Genomic DNA, 17509 nt, shown 5'->3' on the forward strand with positions numbered 1-17509 from the left:
TAAAACCAAAATCAAATTACCTTTTAAATTGTATTTAATTAAATTAAATATAGGGTTAGTTTTGGAATTATAAAAAAAACTATACTATTGAGACAACTTCATGTTGGTTTTATACCAAGGGGACAGCAACCTTGTTTTTTTGTTCTCTTTTGGCAATTTTCCCAAAACAATATTACTGTTTTGAAATATGTAGAGTTTGGATGTTTAGATAATAAAATTTTGGACCATTGATACATTCTTCTGTTGGTAAAATTTTAGAATATCCTTTAAATACAATCATCTACTTCTCCCGAACAAAATTAACAATAATGATTGAGAGTGTCATGTAGATTAATCTACAATGGAACAATGTTTTCAGTTAATTATTAAAGTGGACGTGCCGGAGTGGTTATCGGGCATGACTAGAAATCATGTGGGCTTTGACCGCAGAGGTTGGAATCCTACCAGTCACGCTTTTGTGAAACAGTTTTTTTTTAAAGAAAATACCACTATTTTGTAATTATTTTTCTTATGATAGTTTACTTATTACAATTAGGTAAATTAAAAATGTTACAAAACAGTTCGAGATACAAATAATTAACTATCATTTTTATGTTCTTCCTATTATACTCAAAAATGATTAACCAAACAAGCAAGTCCTTATCTAATCTATCTTATCCCGACTTTAGCTCAGTCGGTAGAGCTAGGGGGCTGTATTTTTACCAGAAATTCCTTAGGTCGCAACTGTTTTACTTTTATAGTTAATTTTATTTTTTCAGAGTATTTTAATAATATTACGCATATGTACATGTCTTATAATGTATATTCCGTAATAGGAGTATATAACAAAATTGGGTTTGTTTCAGAAAATAGGGTGGACTGACTTAAATATAATTACAATTTTCTTTTAAAATTAAACAATGTTTATAAAAAACATTTGAGAGATTTTTAATCAGTGGTTTTAATCCATTTTTTTAGTTAAGGAAAATTTCTCGAACTTTCTTGATTTAGCAATATTATTCTCCAAGATCAACAATTTTGGATGAACATAGTATAAGTTACATTGTCTATGTTTATACAATAATTGAAGAAATAAAAAGCTTCTTTATTGAAAAATGATTATCGAGTGTCAGATAAAAATCGAGGACTATTGAACAACCAATTCAAATTGTCCTTGCAAGATTTTGTGAATTAGTTTCTTCTAATTGTTTGCTACTGCTACAAAGGACTGGGCAATGTGTATTATATTATGGTTGGCTTTTTATTTTGTTATGCATAAACTATATAACTAATTAAATGAGGAAACAATATGTACATTATTGTGTATCAATAATCTATATGTAGAATGTAGGCATGTATGAAATGTTGTATACATCCGACCTTAGCTCAGTTGGTAGAGCGGAGGACTGTAGTAGTTGCAGAATATCCTTAGGTCACTGGTTCGAATCCGGTAGGTCGAAAATGTTTTAGTCAAGACGTTTTCATTTTGATTTTGACATTATGTGTCAAAAAACTGAATTGTGTAATTATGCCAAAAATTGAACGTTATGCAGCTAAATATCATCTTTTAGGTCTCTTATTTTTTTCAATACTAAATCTGCTAAAGTGAACATTAAAAGTTAATTTCTATGAGTTAGCCTATTATCTATATTCAGACGCGAAAACTATAACACAAAATGAATATGTAAAATGAAAATAAAATTCAATTTGGAAGATTGTCGCATGTGCCAATCAGTTTTTAGTGTTGTCTTAAGGGTAGTGGAAGTTCTCTGCCATTTTTTTGCATGAAATTGCCTTTTAATTTTTTATTAATATAATCAATCATGCTATCCTAAATATTAATTTTACTTAAGTTGGAGATAGAAATTGTTTTTAATTTGTATTCAACTGGAATAAGAACAATATCTAGCAAAAAAAATATTACTGTTTTGAAATATGTAGAGTTTGGATGTTTAGATAATAAAATTTTGGACTATTGATACATTCTTCTGTTGGTAATATTTTAGAATATCCTTTAAATACAATTATCTACTTCTCACGAAAAAAATCAACAATAATGACTGAGAGTGTCATGTAGATTAATCTACAATGGAACAATGTTTCCGTTAATTATTAAAGTGGACGTGCCGGAGTGGTTATCGGGCATGACTAGAAATCATGTAGGCTTTGCCCGCATGGTTCGAATCCTGCCGTTCACGCTTTGAGAAACAGTTTTTTTTTTAAAGAAAATACCACTATTTTGTAATTATTTTTCTTATGATAGTTTACTTATTACATTTAGGTAAATTAAAAATGTTACAAAACAGTTCGAGATACAAATAATTAACTATCATTTTTATGGTCTTCCTATTATATTCAAAAAGGATTAACCAAACAAGCAAGTCCTTATCTAATCTATCTTATTACAATCCCGACTTTAGCTCAGTCGGTAGAGCTGGGGGGCTGTATTTTTACCAGAAATTCCTTACGTCGCAACTGTTTTGCTTTTATAGTTAATTTTATTTTTTCAAAGTATTTTAATAATATTACGCATACGTACATGTCTTATAATGTATATTCCGTAATAGGAGTATATAACAAAATTAGGCTTGTTTCAGAAAATAGGGTGGAATGACTTAAATATAATTACAATTTTCTTTTTAAATTAAACAATGTTTATAAAAAAAATAGAAAGATTTTTAATCTGTGGTTTTAATCCATTTTTTAGTTAAGGACAATTTCTCGAACTTTCTTGATTTAGCAATATTATTCTCCAAGATCAACAATTTTGAATGAACATAGTATAAGTTACATTGTCTATGTTTATATAAAAATTTAAGAAATAAAAAGCTTCTTTATAGAAAAATGATTATCGAGTGTCAGATAAATATCGAGGACTATTGAACCACCAATACAAATTGTCCTTGCAAGATTTTGTGAATTAGTTTCTTTTAATTGTTTGCTACTGCTACAAAGGACTGGGCAATGTGTATTATATTATGGTTGGTTTTTTATTTTATTATGCATAAACTATATAACTAATTAAATGAGCAAACAATATGTACATTATTGTGTATCAATAATCTATATGTAGAATGTAGGCATGTATGAAATGTTGTATACATCCGACCTTAGCTCAGTTGGTAGAGCGGAGGACTGTAGTAGTTGCAGAATATCCTTAGGTCACTGGTTCGAATCCGGTAGGTCGGAAATGTTTTAGTCAAGACGTTTTCATTTTGATTTTGACGTTATGTGTCAGAAAACTGAATTGTGTAATTATGCCAAAAATTGAACGTTATGCAGCTAAATATCATCTTTTAGGTCTCTTATTTTTTTTTCAATACTAAATCTGCTAAAGTGAACATTAAAAGTTAATTTCTAAGAGTTAGCCTATTATCTATATTCAGACACGAAAACTATAACACAAAATGAATATGTAAAATGTAAATAAAATTCAATTTGGAATATTGTCGCATGTGCCAATCAGTTTTTAATGTTGTCTTAAGGGTAGTGGAACTTCTCTGCCTTTTTTTGCATGAAATTGTCTTTTAATTTTTATTAATATAATCAATCATGCTATCCTAAAAATTAATTTTACTTAAGTTGGAGATAGAAATTGTTTTTAATTTGTATTCAACTGGAATAAGAACAATATCTAGAAAATAAAATATTACTGTTTTGAAATATGTAGAGTTTGGATTATTAGATAATAAAAATTTGGACTATTGATACATTCTTCTGTTGGTAATAGTTTAGAATATCCTTTAAATACAATTATCTACTTCTCCCGAAAAAAAATCAACAATAATGACTGAGAGTGTCATGTAGATTAATCTACAATGGAACAATGTTTCCGTTAATTATTAAAGTGGACGTGCCGGAGTGGTTATCGGGCATGACTAGAAATCATGTGGGCTTTGCCCGCACAGGTTCGAATCATGCCGTTCACGCTTTTGAGAAACAGTTTTTTTTTTAAGAAAATACCACTATTTTGTAATTATTTTTCTTATGATAGTTTACTTATTACATTTAGGTAAATTAAAAATGTTACAAAACAGTTCGAGAGACAAATAACTAACTATCATTTTTATGTTCTTCCTATTATACTCAAAAAGGATTAACCAAACAAGCATGTCCTTATCTAATCTATCTTATTACAATCCCGACTTTAGCTCAGTCGGTAGAGCTGGGGGGCTGTATTTTTACCAAAAATTCCTTAGGTCGCAACTTTTTTGCTTTTATAGTTAATTTTATTTTTTCAGAGTATTTTAATAATATTACGCATATGTACATGTCTTATAATGTATAATCCGTAATAGGAGTATATAACAAATTTAGGTTTGTTTCAGAAAATAGGGTGGAATGACTTAAATATAATTACCATTTTCTTTTAATTAAACAATGTTTATAAAAAAATTAGAAAGATATTTAATCTGTGGTTTTAATCCCTTTTTTAGTTATGGAAAATTTCTCGAACTTTCTTGATTTAGCAATATTTTTCTCCAAGATCAAAAATTTTGAATGAACATAGTATAAGTTACATTGTCTATGTTTGTATAAAAATTGAAGAAATAAAAAGCTTCTTTATAGAAAAATGATTATCGAGTGTCAGATAAAAATCTAGGACTATTGAACACCAGTTCAAATTGTCCTCGCAAGATTTTTTGAATTAGTTTCTTCTAATTGTTTGCTACTGCTACAAAGGACGGGGCAATGTGTATTATATTATGGTTGGTTTTTTATTTTGTTATGCATAAACTATATAACTATTTAAATGAGCAAACAATATCTACATTATTGTGTATCAATAATCTATATGTAGAATGTAGGCATGTCTGAAATGTTGTATACATCCGACCTTAGCTCAGTTGGTAGAGCGGAGGACTGTAGTAGTTGCAGAATATCCTTAGGTCACTGGTTCGAATCCGGTAGGTCGGAAATGTTTTAGTCAAGACGTTTTCATTTTTATTTTGACGTTATGTGTCAGAAAACTGAATTGTGTAATTATGCAAAAAATTGAACGTTATGCAGCTAAATATCATCTTATAGGTCTCTTATTTTTTTCAATACTGAATCTGCTAAAGTAAACATTAAAAGTTAATTTCTAAGAGTTAGCCTACTATCTATATTCAGACACGAAAACTATAACACAAAATGAATATGTAAAATGTATATAAAATTCAATTTGGAAGATTGTCGCATGTGCCAATCAGTTTTTAATGTTGTCTTAAGGGTAGTGGAAGTTCTCTGCCATTTTCTTGCATGAACTTGTCTTTTAATTTTTATTAATATAATCAATCAGCTATCCTAAATATTAATTTTACTTAAGTTGGAGATAGAAATTGTTTTTAATTTGTATTCAACTGGAATAAAAACAATATCTAGCAAAAAAAATATTACTGTTTTGAAATATGTAGAGTTTGGATGTTTAGATAATAAAATTTTGGACTATTGATACATTCTTCTGTTGGTAATAGTTTAGAATATCCTTTAAATACAATTATCTACTTCTCCCAAAAAAATAAGCAATAATGATTGAGAGTGTCATGTAGATTAATCTACAATGGAACAATGTTTCCAATAATTATTAAAGTGGACGTGCCGGAGTGGTTATCGGGCATGACCAGAAATCATGTGGGCTTTGCCCGCACAGGTTCGAATCATGCCGTTCACGCTTTTGAGAAACAGTTTTTTTTAAAAGAAAATACCACTATTTTGTAATTATTTTTCTTATGATAGTTTACTTATTACATTTAGGTAAATTAAAAATGTTACAAAACAGTTCGAGATACAAATAATTAACTATCATTTTTATGGTCTTCCTATTATATTCAAAAAGGATTAACCAAACAAGCAAGTCCTTATCTAATCTATCTTATTACAATCCCGACTTTAGCTCAGTCGGTAGAGCTGGGGGGCTGTATTTTTACCAGAAATTCCTTACGTTGCAACTGTTTTGCTTTTATAGTTAATTTTATTTTTTCAGAGTATTTTAATAATATTACGCATACGTACATGTCTTATAATGTATATTCCGTAATAGGAGTATATAACAAAATTAGGCTTGTTTCAGAAAATAGGGTGGAATGACTTAAATATAATTACAATTTTCTTTTTAAATTAAACAATGTTTATAAAAAAAATAGAAAGATTTTTAATCTGTGGTTTTAATCCATTTTTTAGTTAAGGACAATTTCTCGAACTTTCTTGATTTAGCAATATTATTCTCCAAGATCAACAATTTTGAATGAACATAGTATAAGTTACATTGTCTATGTTTATATAAAAATTTAAGAAATAAAAAGCTTCTTTATAGAAAAATGATTATCGAGTGTCAGATAAATATCGAGGACTATTGAACCACCAATTCAAATTGTCCTTGCAAGATTTTGTGAATTAGTTTCTTTTAATTGTTTGCTACTGCTACAAAGGGCTGGGCAATGTGTATTATATTATGGTTGGTTTTTTATTTTATTATGCATAAACTATATAACTAATTAAATGAGCAAACAATATGTACATTATTGTGTATCAATAATCTATATGTAGAATGTAGGCATGTATGAAATGTTGTATACATCCGACCTTAGCTCAGTTGGTAGAGCGGAGGACTGTAGTAGTTGCAGAATATCCTTAGGTCACTGGTTCGAATCCGGTAGGTCGGAAATGTTTTAGTCAAGACGTTTTCATTTTGATTTTGACGTTATGTGTCAGAAAACTGAATTGTGTAATTATGCCAAAAATTGAACGTTATGCAGCTAAATATCATCTTTTAGGTCTCTTATTTTTTTTTCAATACTAAATCTGCTAAAGTGAACATTAAAAGTTAATTTCTAAGAGTTAGCCTATTATCTATATTCAGACACGAAAACTATAACACAAAATGAATATGTAAAATGTAAATAAAATTCAATTTGGAATATTGTCGCATGTGCCAATCAGTTTTTAATGTTGTCTTAAGGGTAGTGGAACTTCTCTGCCTTTTTTTGCATGAAATTGTCTTTTAATTTTTATTAATATAATCAATCATGCTATCCTAAATATTAATTTTACTTAAGTTGGAGATAGAAATTGTTTTTAATTTGTATTCAACTGGAATAAGAACAATATCTAGAAAATAAAATATTACTGTTTTGAAATATGTAGAGTTTGGATTATTAGATAATAAAATTTTGGACTATTGATACATTCTTCTGTTGGTAATAGTTTAGAATATCCTTTAAATACAATTATCTACTTCTCCCGGAAAAAAATCAACAATAATGACTGAGAGTGTCATGTAGATTAATCTACAATGGAACAATGTTTCCGTTAATTATTAAAGTGGACGTGCCGGAGTGGTTATCGGGCATGACTAGAAATCATGTGGGCTTTGCCCGCACAGGTTCGAATCATGCCGTTCACGCTTTTGAGAAACAGTTTTTTTTTAAAAGAAAATACCACTATTTTGTAATTATTTTTCTTATGATAGTTTACTTATTACATTTAGGTAAATTAAAAATGTTACAAAACAGTTCGAGAGACAAATAACTAACTATCATTTTTATGTTCTTCCTATTATACTCAAAAAGGATTAACCAAACAAGCATGTCCTTATCTAATCTATCTTATTACAATCCCGACTTTAGCTCAGTCGGTAGAGCTGGGGGGCTGTATTTTTACCAAAAATTCCTTAGGTCGCAACTTTTTTGCTTTTATAGTTAATTTTACTTTTTCAGAGTATTTTAATAATATTACGCATATGTACATGTCTTATAATGTATATTCCGTGATAGGAGTATATAACAAATTTAGGTTTGTTTCAGAAAATAGGGTGGAATGACTTAAATATAATTACCATTTTCTTTTAATTAAACAATGTTTATAAAAAAATTAGAAAGATATTTAATCTGTGGTTTTAATCCCTTTTTTAGTTATGGAAAATTTCTCGAACTTTCTTGATTTAGCAATATTTTTCTCCAAGATCAAAAATTTTGAATGAACATAGTATAAGTTACATTGTCTATGTTTGTATAAAAATTGAAGAAATAAAAAGCTTCTTTATAGAAAAATGATTATCGAGTGTCAGATAAAAATCTAGGACTATTGAACACCAGTTCAAATTGTCCTCGCAAGATTTTTTGAATTAGTTTCTTCTAATTGTTTGCTACTGCTACAAAGGACGGGGCAATGTGTATTATATTATGGTTGATTTTTTATTTTGTTATGCATAAACTATATAACTATTTAAATGATCAAACAATATGTACATTATTGTGTATCAATAATCTATATGTAGAATGTAGGCATGTCTGAAATGTTGTATACATCCGACCTTAGCTCAGTTGGTAGAGCGGAGGACTGTAGTAGTTGCAGAATATCCTTAGGTCACTGGTTCGAATCCGGTAGGTCGGAAATGTTTTAGTCAAGACGTTTTCATTTTGATTTTGACGTTATGTGTCAGAAAACTGAATTGTGTAATTATGCAAAAAATTGAACGTTATGCAGCTAAATATCATCTTATAGGTCTCTTATTTTTTTCAATACTGAATCTGCTAAAGTAAACATTAAAAGTTAATTTCTAAGAGTTAGCCTACTATCTATATTCAGACACGAAAACTATAACACAAAATGAATATGTAAAATGTATATAAATTTCAATTTGGAAGATTGTCGCATGTGCCAATCAGTTTTTAATGTTGTCTTAAGGGTAGTGGAAGTTCTCTGCCATTTTCTTGCATGAACTTGTCTTTTAATTTTTATTAATATAATCAATCAGCTATCCTAAATATTAATTTTACTTAAGTTGGAGATAGAAATTGTTTTTAATTTGTATTCAACTGGAATAAAAACAATATCTAGCAAAAAAAATATTACTGTTTTGAAATATGTAGAGTTTGGATGTTTAGATAATAAAATTTTAGCCTATTGATACATTCTTCTGTTGGTAATAGTTTAGAATATCCTTTAAATACAATTATCTACTTCTCCCAAAAAAATAAGCAATAATGATTGAGAGTGTCATGTAGATTAATCTACAATGGAACAATGTTTCCAATAATTATTAAAGTGGACGTGCCGGAGTGGTTATCGGGCATGACCAGAAATCATGTGGGCTTTGCCCGCACAGGTTCGAATCATGCCGTTCACGCTTTTGAGAAACAGTTTTTTTAAAAAGAAAATACCACTATTTTGTAATTATTTTTCTTATGATAGTTTACTTATTACATTTAGGTAAATTAAAAATGTTACAAAACAGTTCGAGATACAAATAACTAACTATCATTTTTATGTTCTTCCTATTATACTCAAAAAGGATTAACCAAACAAGCATGTCCTTATCTAATCTATCTTATTACAATCCCGACTTTAGCTCAGTCGGTAGAGCTGGGGGGCTGTATTTTTACCAAAAATTCCTTAGGTCGCAACTGTTTTGTTTTTATAGTTAATTTTATTTTTTTAGAGTATTTTAATAATATTACGCATATGTACATGTCTTATAATGTATATTCCGTAATAGGAGTATATAACAAAATTAGGTTTGTTTCAGAAAATAGGGTGGACTGACCTAAATATAATTACAATTTTCTTTTAAAATTAAACAATGTTTATAAAAAAATTAGAAAGATATTTAATCTGTGTTTTTAATCCCTTTTTTTAGTTAAGGAAAATTTCTCGAACTTTCTTGATTTAGCAATATTTTTCTCCAAGATCAACAGTTTTGAATGAACATTGTATAAGTTACATTGTCTATGTTTGTATAAAAATTGAAGGAATAAAAAGCTTCTTTAAAGAAAAATGATTATCGAGTCTCAGATAAAAATCGAGGACTATTGAACACCAGTTCAAATTGTCCTCGCAAGATTTTGTGAATTAGTTTCTTCTAATTATTTGCTACTGTTACAATGGACTGGGCAATATATATTATATAATGGCTTGGTTTTTTATTCTGTTATGCATAAACTATATAACTATTTAAATGAGCAAACAATATGTACATTATTGTGTATCAATAATCTATATGTAGAATGTAGACATGTATGATATGATGTATACATCCGACCTTAGCTCAGTTGGTAGAGCGGAGGACTGTAGTAGTTGCAGAATATCCTTAGGTCACTGGTTCGAATCCGGTAGGTCGGAAATGTTTTAGTCAAGACTTTTTCAATTTGATTTTGTTGTTATGTGTCAGAAAACTGAATTGTGTAATTATGCCAAAAATTGTACGTTATGCAGCTAAATATCATCTTTTAGGTCTCTTATTTTTTCAGTACTGAATGTGCTAAAGTGAACATTAAGAAGTAATTTCTAAGAGTTAGCCTACTATCTATATTCAAACACGAAAACTATAATACAAACTGAATATGCAAAATGTAAATAAAAATCAATTTGGAAGATTGTCGCATGTGCCAATCAGTTTTTAATGTTGTCTTAAGTGGGAGTTCTCCACCATTTTCTTGCATGAACTTGTCTTTTAATTTTTATTAATATAATCAATCATGCTATTCTAAATATTATTTGTATCATTTTACTTAAGTTGGAGATAGAAATTGTTTTTAATTTGTGTTCAACTGGAATAAAAACAATATCTAGCAAAAAATATTTATGTTTTAAAATATGTAGAGTTTGGATGTTTAAATAATAAATTTTTGGACTATTGATACATTCTTCTGTTGGTAAAATTTTAGAATATCCTTTAAATACAATCATCTACTTCTCCCGAAAAATCAATAATAATGATTGAGAGTGTCATGTAGATTAATCTACAATGGAACAATGTTTCAGTTAATTATTAAAGTGGACGTGCCGGAGTGGTTATCGGGCATGACTAGAAATCATGTGGGCTTTGCCCGCGCCGGTTCGAATCCTGCCATTCACGCTTTTGAGAAACAGTTTTTTTTAAAAAAAAATACCACTATTTTGTAATTATTTTTCTTATGATAGTTTACTTATTACATTTAGGTATATTAAAATTGTTACAAAACAGTTCGAGATACAAATAACTAACTATCATTTTTATGTTCTTCCTATTATACTCAAAAAGGATTAACCAAACAAGCATGTCCTTATCTAATCTATCTTATTACAATCCCGACTTTAGCAATATTATTCTCCAAGATCAACAATTTTGAATGAACATAGTATAAGTTACATTGTCTATGTTTATATAAAAATTGAAGAAATAAAAAGCTTCTTTATAGAAAAATGATTATCGAGTGTCAGATAAAAATCGAAGAATATTGAACCACCAGTTCAAATTGTCCCCGCAAGATTTTGTGAATTAGTTTCTTCTAATTGTTTGCTACTGTTACAATGGACTGGGCAATATGTATTATATTATGGCTTGGTTTTTTTTTTTATGCATAAACTATATAACTATTTAAATGAGCAAACAATATGTACATTATTGTGTATCAATAATCTATATGTAGAATGTAGACATGTATGAAATGTTGTATACATCCGACCTTAGCTCAGTTGGTAGAGCGGAGGACTGTAGTAGTTGCAGAAAATCCTTAGGTCACTGGTTCGAATCCGGTAGGTCGGAAATGTTTTAGTCAAGACGTTTTCATTTTGATTTTGACGTTATGTATCAGAAAACTGAATTGTGTAATTATGCCAAAAATTGAATGTTATGCAGCTAAATATCATCGTTTAGGTGTCTTATTTTTTTTTCAATATTGAATGTGCTAAAGTAAACATTAAAAAGTAATTTCTAAGAGTTATCCTATTATCTATATTCAAACACGAAAACTATAACACAAAATAAATTTGTAAAATGTAAATAAAATTTAATTTGGAAGATTGTTGCATGTGCCAATCAGTTTTTAATGTTGTCTTAAGGGTAGTGGAAGTTCTCTGCCATTTTCTTGCATGAACTTGTCCTTTAATATTTTTATTAATATAATCAATCATGCTATCCTAAATATTATTTCTATCATTTTACTTAAGTTGGAGATAGAAATTGTTTTTAATTTGTATTCAACTGGAATAAAAAAATATATAGCAAAAAAACATATTACTGTTTTGAAGTATGTAGAGTTTGGATGTTTAGATAATAAAATTTTGGACTATTGATACATTCTTTTGTTGGTAAAATTTTAGAATATCCTTTAAATACAATCATCTACTTCTCCCGAAAAAATCAACAATAATGATTGAGAGTGTCATGTAGATTAATCTACAATGGAACAATGTTTCAGTTAATTATTAAAGTGGACGTGCCTGAGTGGTTATCGGGCATGACTAGAAATCATGTGGGCTTTGCCCGCGCAGGTTCGAATCCTGACGTTCACGCTTTTGAGAAACAATTTAAAAAAAAAACGAAAATACCACTATTTTGTAATTATTTTTCTTATGATAGTTTATATATTACATTTTGGTAAATTAAAAATGTTACAAAACAGTTCGAGATACAAATAATTAACTATCATTTTTATGGTCTTCCTATTATACTCAAAAAGGATTAACCAAACAAGCAAGTCCTTATCTAATCTATCTTATTACAATCCCGACTTTAGCTCAGTTGGTAGAGCTGGGGGGCTGTATTTTTACCAGAAATTCCTTAGGTCGCAACTGTTTTGCTCTTATAGTTAATTTTTTTTCAGAGTATTTTAATAATATTACGCATATGTACATGTCTTCTAATGTATATTCCGTAATAGGAGTATATAACAAAATTAGGCTTGTTTCAGAAAATACGGTGAACTGACTTAAATAAAATTACAATTTTGTTTTAAAATTAAACGACGTTTATAAAAAATTTGAAAGATTTTTAATCTGTGGTTTTAATCCCTTTTTTTAGTTAAGGAAAATTTCCCGAACTTTCTTGATTTAGCAATATTATTCTCCAAGATCAACAATTTTGTATGAACATAGTATAAGCTACATTGTCTATGTTTATATAAAAATTGAAGAAATAAAAAGCTTCTTTATAGAAAAATGATTGAATGTCAGATAAAAATCGAGGACTATTGAACCACCAATTCAAATTGTCCTTGCAAAATTTTGTGAATTAGTTTCTTCTAATTGTTTGCTACTGCTACAAAGGACTGGGCAATGTGTATTATATTATGGTTGGTTTTTTTATTTTGTTATGCATAAACTATATAACTATTTAAATGAGCAAACAATATGTACATTATTGTGTATCAATAATCTATATGTAGAATGTAGACATGTATGGAATGTTGTATACATCCGACCTTAGCTCAGTTGGTAGAGCGGAGGACTGTAGTAGTTGCAGAATATCCTTAGGTCACTGGTTCGAATCCGGTAGGTCGGAAATGTTTTAGTCAAGACGTTTTCATTTTGATTTTGACGTTATGTGTCAGAAAACTGAATTGTGTAATTATGCCAAAAATTGTACGTTATGCAGCTAATTATCATCTTTTAGGTGTTTTTTTTTAATACTGAATGTGCTAAAGTGAAAATTAAAAAGTAATTTCTAAGAGTTATCATATTATCTATATTCAAACACGAAAACTATAATACAAACTGAATATACAAAATGTAAATAAAGTTCAATTTGGAAGATTGTCGCATGTGCCAATCAGTTTTTAATGTTGTCTTAAGTGGAAGTTTTCCGCCATTTTCTTGCATGAACTTGTCTTTTAATTTTTATTAATATAATCAATCATGCTATCCTAAATATTATTTCTAGCATTTTACTTAAGTTGGAGACAGAAATTGTTTTTAATTTGTATTCAACGGGAATAAAAACAATATCTGGCAAAACATATTAATGTTATGAAATATGTAGATTTTGGATGTTTAGATAATAAATTTTTGGACTATTGATACATTCTTCTGTTGGTAAAATTGTAACATCCCGAGTTGTGATATGTGAAAAAGGCTTAAGAGAATTGATTTGGCTACCTATGTCACAAAAGTTGACTTACCTTTTCCGAAACACATCCTGAAAGAACTCCAGAGTTAAGCGTGCTTGAGCTGGAGTAGTGGAAGGATGGGTGACCTATCGGGAAGTGATTCGCGATAGCGTGCGAGTGAGGCCAAAGCATGGGAAAAGGTCGGGTGGTGATTGCAGGGTCAGTAAACAATGATTTCGAGCCTTGGAAAATTAACGGACCGACTGTCAGACGGGATGTGATAGAACCAAAATAAGGATCACTCTTTCGGTAAGGTTGATATGAACTCAGATCCGATAGGATTGAGAACTGATGGTATGAACGGTGATACTAAGGGTTGCGGAATAGCCCAAAGATACTACCAGACTTCGATCGTTGCCGGATGTGACGCACCGGTCCAACAAAAGAAGGATCGAAACTTGGAGATAACCTCACCAAGAAACTAAGAACAAGTTCTACAAAGAACAAAGAGTTTTAACTCAACAAAAGGGGAAAACAATCTGTCTTATTTCGTGGCTCTAAGGCCTTATTTATAGGATTACAAGTTGTAGAAATCCAAAGAAGAATGTGTTAAAAACAAGACATAGAAACTAGAAATGAAGACTTTGACTAAAGACCGAAATTAATGATTTTTGTTGAATTCTTTTTCCCATGCACGACCAAGACTTCCTTGCTGACTCCCTCTTGGTATTCTTGATGAGAATGTGCTTGAAATGGACTGAGGAAAGGGCTGGTCGAATTTGGAAAGAAACAATCCCATAATGAACTTTTTATGAACTTTTCTTTGGGCTGAAAAGGCCCATTTCGCCCAGCAGCTGAACCAGCTCCATCTTCAGTGTTACTTGGCTCATTCAGTTCCAAGCTAGTGCCATTTAGCTCACTCAGCTCATCCAGCTCCAAAGTAGAGTTACTTAGCTCACTCAGCTCATCTAGCTCGCCCAAGTAAGTGTCACCTCGTCCAGCTCGTCAAAAGTGGATTCTAGCTCGACCATATGTCTTCAAATGTGAAGTTGGACGGGAAAGACAAGCCCCAGTATGGTCAGATCGGTCATCTGGCCATGGTTCCAGCCAAAGCTCCTTTCCGGACGTATGCGGGACGGTCCAGTACACTGCACGGTCAGTCTGTCCGGTACGGTGAAAAACATGAACCTCGGTTGAAATGTTCAGAACGTTCTGATCTCCAGGCTGGTTCGGCTCCATGTACTGATCCGTGGACCGCGGTCTATCATTCCCTCCTTCTTCAAAAGTATTTGTCCTCAAATCCAAAGTACCTATATCAAAAAGAGATGAATCAGATACAAAGGAATTAAAATTCATGGAAAATTCAGGGAATGAAAAATATGGACAGAAACTTCCTTGGAGTTTTGAAGTCATTTTCATCAAGGAATTCCAAGTACTTTGGCGTCCATTGGTGCTTGCTCTCCTTAGAAACTGATCATGTTTATCCTGTTTATTCAAAGCAACTAGAGAAACCACATCAAATCTGGTAAAGGAATAATCAAAGGGTTTCTCTATCCTTAAGACACCAAAAACAGGTTCCAAGCACTTAGGATAATCATCAAGGACGTGGGCAAGCATTAAGCAAGTAAGCTGGTTGCCAAAAATTGATTTATCAATCTCAAAATCAGGCCAAGGTGAGAAACTGTTATGGAAAGAAAGAGACAATGCCAAATTTGAAAAATTATCATCATGAACGAAATCAAAAGAATTCTTTGGCCTAAGCAATTTTGGTTCATGCCTTTTCCTAAACAAAATCTCTTTCAAAGCACAGCTCAATGAACACAATTGATGAAAAGGTTTGAGCAAAACGTTTTTCAACCACGTAAGAATATGTTTTCTCTTTGAAATTCTCGGTTTCAAAACATTTTCCTGAAGAGTAGAGGCAATCAACTCATGATCCTTACAGTGCTTTTGGTTTAGACAGGAGAATGACTGAGGAAACACCTTTGGTTCATGGAGGATCGGTTTTGGCTCAGGCCGATTCTTTCTGGGGCATGAATCTCATTTAGAAATCTGGTACTCGCGGATAGATGGACTGAAGAACCTCCAGTTTGGAAAATTCATAACTTCTTCATCCGTGAAGATTTTCATGCGATTCCAAGCCTCAGTGAATACCTTTTGAGTTGGATTTCTGGTAAAATTGGATTCATGACAAAAGGCCTTCGGAATGTTGAGATATCCTCCTTGGACTGAACATCTGTCGCTGGTATCAAGGTAGCCGGTTTGAACAACAAAGCTTCTCCAAATCTGAGGTTGTTGGGCACGGCCAATGCTTTCATTCAGAGGCTGAACCTGTCTTTCCTGGATACTCAAAACAAACACTAAAAAACCAGGATCAAATGTGCAAGATAAATATTTGTTCAAATCACAAATCAAGATATCTTTTCCAAGAACAAATTGCACATTTTTCAGCCTTTCAAGGTGCTCATCAAAGTAATTATTACAGACAAAAATTTTATCAAGATATGCAACAACAGTATTCATTTTCAAAATGGGCATATCCTTCCCAACATCTGAACACACAAGCTTAAGTTCAGTTTGAGAATCATTTATCAAAAGTTCAAGGCATTTTTCAAAGAATGTGTTGTAGACCAATATATCATCAACACTCAAATCAACAAAATTCTCACAAGATGATCTCAGAAAATTCCAAGTTTTATCATTTTCAAAACTCAAGAGATCAGGCTGCAAAACAGAATAACAAAAATCAAGTTCACAAAAACCAGTTTCAGTTTCAAGTGAATTCTGTTCCAGCATCTTTTTAATTAAGAAATCGTCCAAGTCCAGAAAAGATGCAAACAAATCATCAGTGATCAGTCTATGCCTAGAAGAGTTCAGACCAAAGCTATTTTCTTTGAAAACAAACGAATCAAAAGATTTTGTAGCACAAAAATCAGTTTGTTTCAAATCAAGCTCAAGATACTTTTCAAAATGAGCAAAAACTTTGCTTTGTTCCAGGGACTGATCAAAGCTCAAAATAATTTCAGAACTGATGCCAAGGTCAGTTTGAAAACGTTGTTGATCAAGAAATTTATCAGGTTCAAAGATTTTAAAAGAATTAATCATGTTTCCAAAAACATATTTTGAAAAACAATTTTCTTTTATCTTATCAAGACCAAAACGAATCACATCAAGAGAACTGATCTTATCAAACATGTCAGGCAGAGAAATAACTAATTCAGATTTCTCACAGTGCTCTTGAAGATCAGGAAACAAAGGGGCAGGAGATGAAGGAGCAGTGGTTGTGCCGGAATCAAAGCAAAGCTGGCTCTCCATAAAGGTGGATATGATGCTAGTTGCTTCTTCATCAAAGACTGGATCAGGTTCGTCCTCCACATCAAAGATAGGTTCTGGGACTTCATCCAAAGATGTCCAAATGTCAAGACATGGGCACTGATGTGGAATATCCAGTGCCTCTTCCTCAAAAATCTGTTGAGACAAAACAAGGCTACTCGGATGCTCCGGTTGCAAAACAGTTAGTTCTACATTAGCCTGTTCATTATCATTTATAAACTCAGATTCAAGATAAGGAAGGTCACAACTTTCTTCACAAGACATCAAACTTTCAATTGGTTCTTCATCAGTTTCATCAAATATAGGTGAAGAATCTGAAAAATCTTTAAATTCTTCAAAACAGTTTTCAGATTCACCTTGGGTTTTCTTACTGATGGAAAAGGATGGCTCAGCTACTTGGGCACGTGTGG

The 17509-nt window shown here is 30.8% G+C and overlaps 14 non-coding genes across 14 annotated transcripts; all 14 read left to right on the forward strand.

The window, feature by feature from the left end:
- The first annotated feature begins 2096 nt into the window (after positions 1–2096).
- Positions 2097–2177, forward strand: TRNAS-AGA. The gene has a single exon. It is a non-coding gene; the product is annotated as a tRNA-Ser (tRNA).
- A 906-nt stretch (positions 2178–3083) lies between these two features.
- On the forward strand, positions 3084–3168 carry TRNAY-GUA. Its single transcript is given in 2 exon segments — positions 3084–3120; positions 3133–3168. It is a non-coding gene; the product is annotated as a tRNA-Tyr (tRNA).
- Positions 3169–3826: 658 nt separating this feature from the next.
- Positions 3827–3908, forward strand: TRNAS-AGA. The gene has a single exon. It is a non-coding gene; the product is annotated as a tRNA-Ser (tRNA).
- A 903-nt stretch (positions 3909–4811) lies between these two features.
- TRNAY-GUA lies at positions 4812–4896 on the forward strand. Its single transcript is given in 2 exon segments — positions 4812–4848; positions 4861–4896. It is a non-coding gene; the product is annotated as a tRNA-Tyr (tRNA).
- A 654-nt stretch (positions 4897–5550) lies between these two features.
- Positions 5551–5632, forward strand: TRNAS-AGA. The gene has a single exon. It is a non-coding gene; the product is annotated as a tRNA-Ser (tRNA).
- Positions 5633–6538: 906 nt separating this feature from the next.
- On the forward strand, positions 6539–6623 carry TRNAY-GUA. Its single transcript is given in 2 exon segments — positions 6539–6575; positions 6588–6623. It is a non-coding gene; the product is annotated as a tRNA-Tyr (tRNA).
- Positions 6624–7281: 658 nt separating this feature from the next.
- On the forward strand, positions 7282–7363 carry TRNAS-AGA. The gene has a single exon. It is a non-coding gene; the product is annotated as a tRNA-Ser (tRNA).
- A 904-nt stretch (positions 7364–8267) lies between these two features.
- Positions 8268–8352, forward strand: TRNAY-GUA. Its single transcript is given in 2 exon segments — positions 8268–8304; positions 8317–8352. It is a non-coding gene; the product is annotated as a tRNA-Tyr (tRNA).
- A 654-nt stretch (positions 8353–9006) lies between these two features.
- Positions 9007–9088, forward strand: TRNAS-AGA. Its single transcript has one exon. It is a non-coding gene; the product is annotated as a tRNA-Ser (tRNA).
- A 907-nt stretch (positions 9089–9995) lies between these two features.
- TRNAY-GUA lies at positions 9996–10080 on the forward strand. The gene is given in 2 exon segments: positions 9996–10032; positions 10045–10080. It is a non-coding gene; the product is annotated as a tRNA-Tyr (tRNA).
- Positions 10081–10734: 654 nt separating this feature from the next.
- Positions 10735–10816, forward strand: TRNAS-AGA. The gene has a single exon. It is a non-coding gene; the product is annotated as a tRNA-Ser (tRNA).
- A 584-nt stretch (positions 10817–11400) lies between these two features.
- On the forward strand, positions 11401–11485 carry TRNAY-GUA. The gene is given in 2 exon segments: positions 11401–11437; positions 11450–11485. It is a non-coding gene; the product is annotated as a tRNA-Tyr (tRNA).
- A 667-nt stretch (positions 11486–12152) lies between these two features.
- On the forward strand, positions 12153–12234 carry TRNAS-AGA. The gene has a single exon. It is a non-coding gene; the product is annotated as a tRNA-Ser (tRNA).
- A 903-nt stretch (positions 12235–13137) lies between these two features.
- TRNAY-GUA lies at positions 13138–13222 on the forward strand. The gene is given in 2 exon segments: positions 13138–13174; positions 13187–13222. It is a non-coding gene; the product is annotated as a tRNA-Tyr (tRNA).
- Positions 13223–17509: the final 4287 nt, after the last annotated feature.

The sequence above is a fragment of the Brassica rapa genome, chromosome A09 (genome assembly GCF_000309985.2).
Source record: "Brassica rapa cultivar Chiifu-401-42 chromosome A09, CAAS_Brap_v3.01, whole genome shotgun sequence".
NCBI lineage: Eukaryota > Viridiplantae > Streptophyta > Magnoliopsida > Brassicales > Brassicaceae > Brassica > Brassica rapa.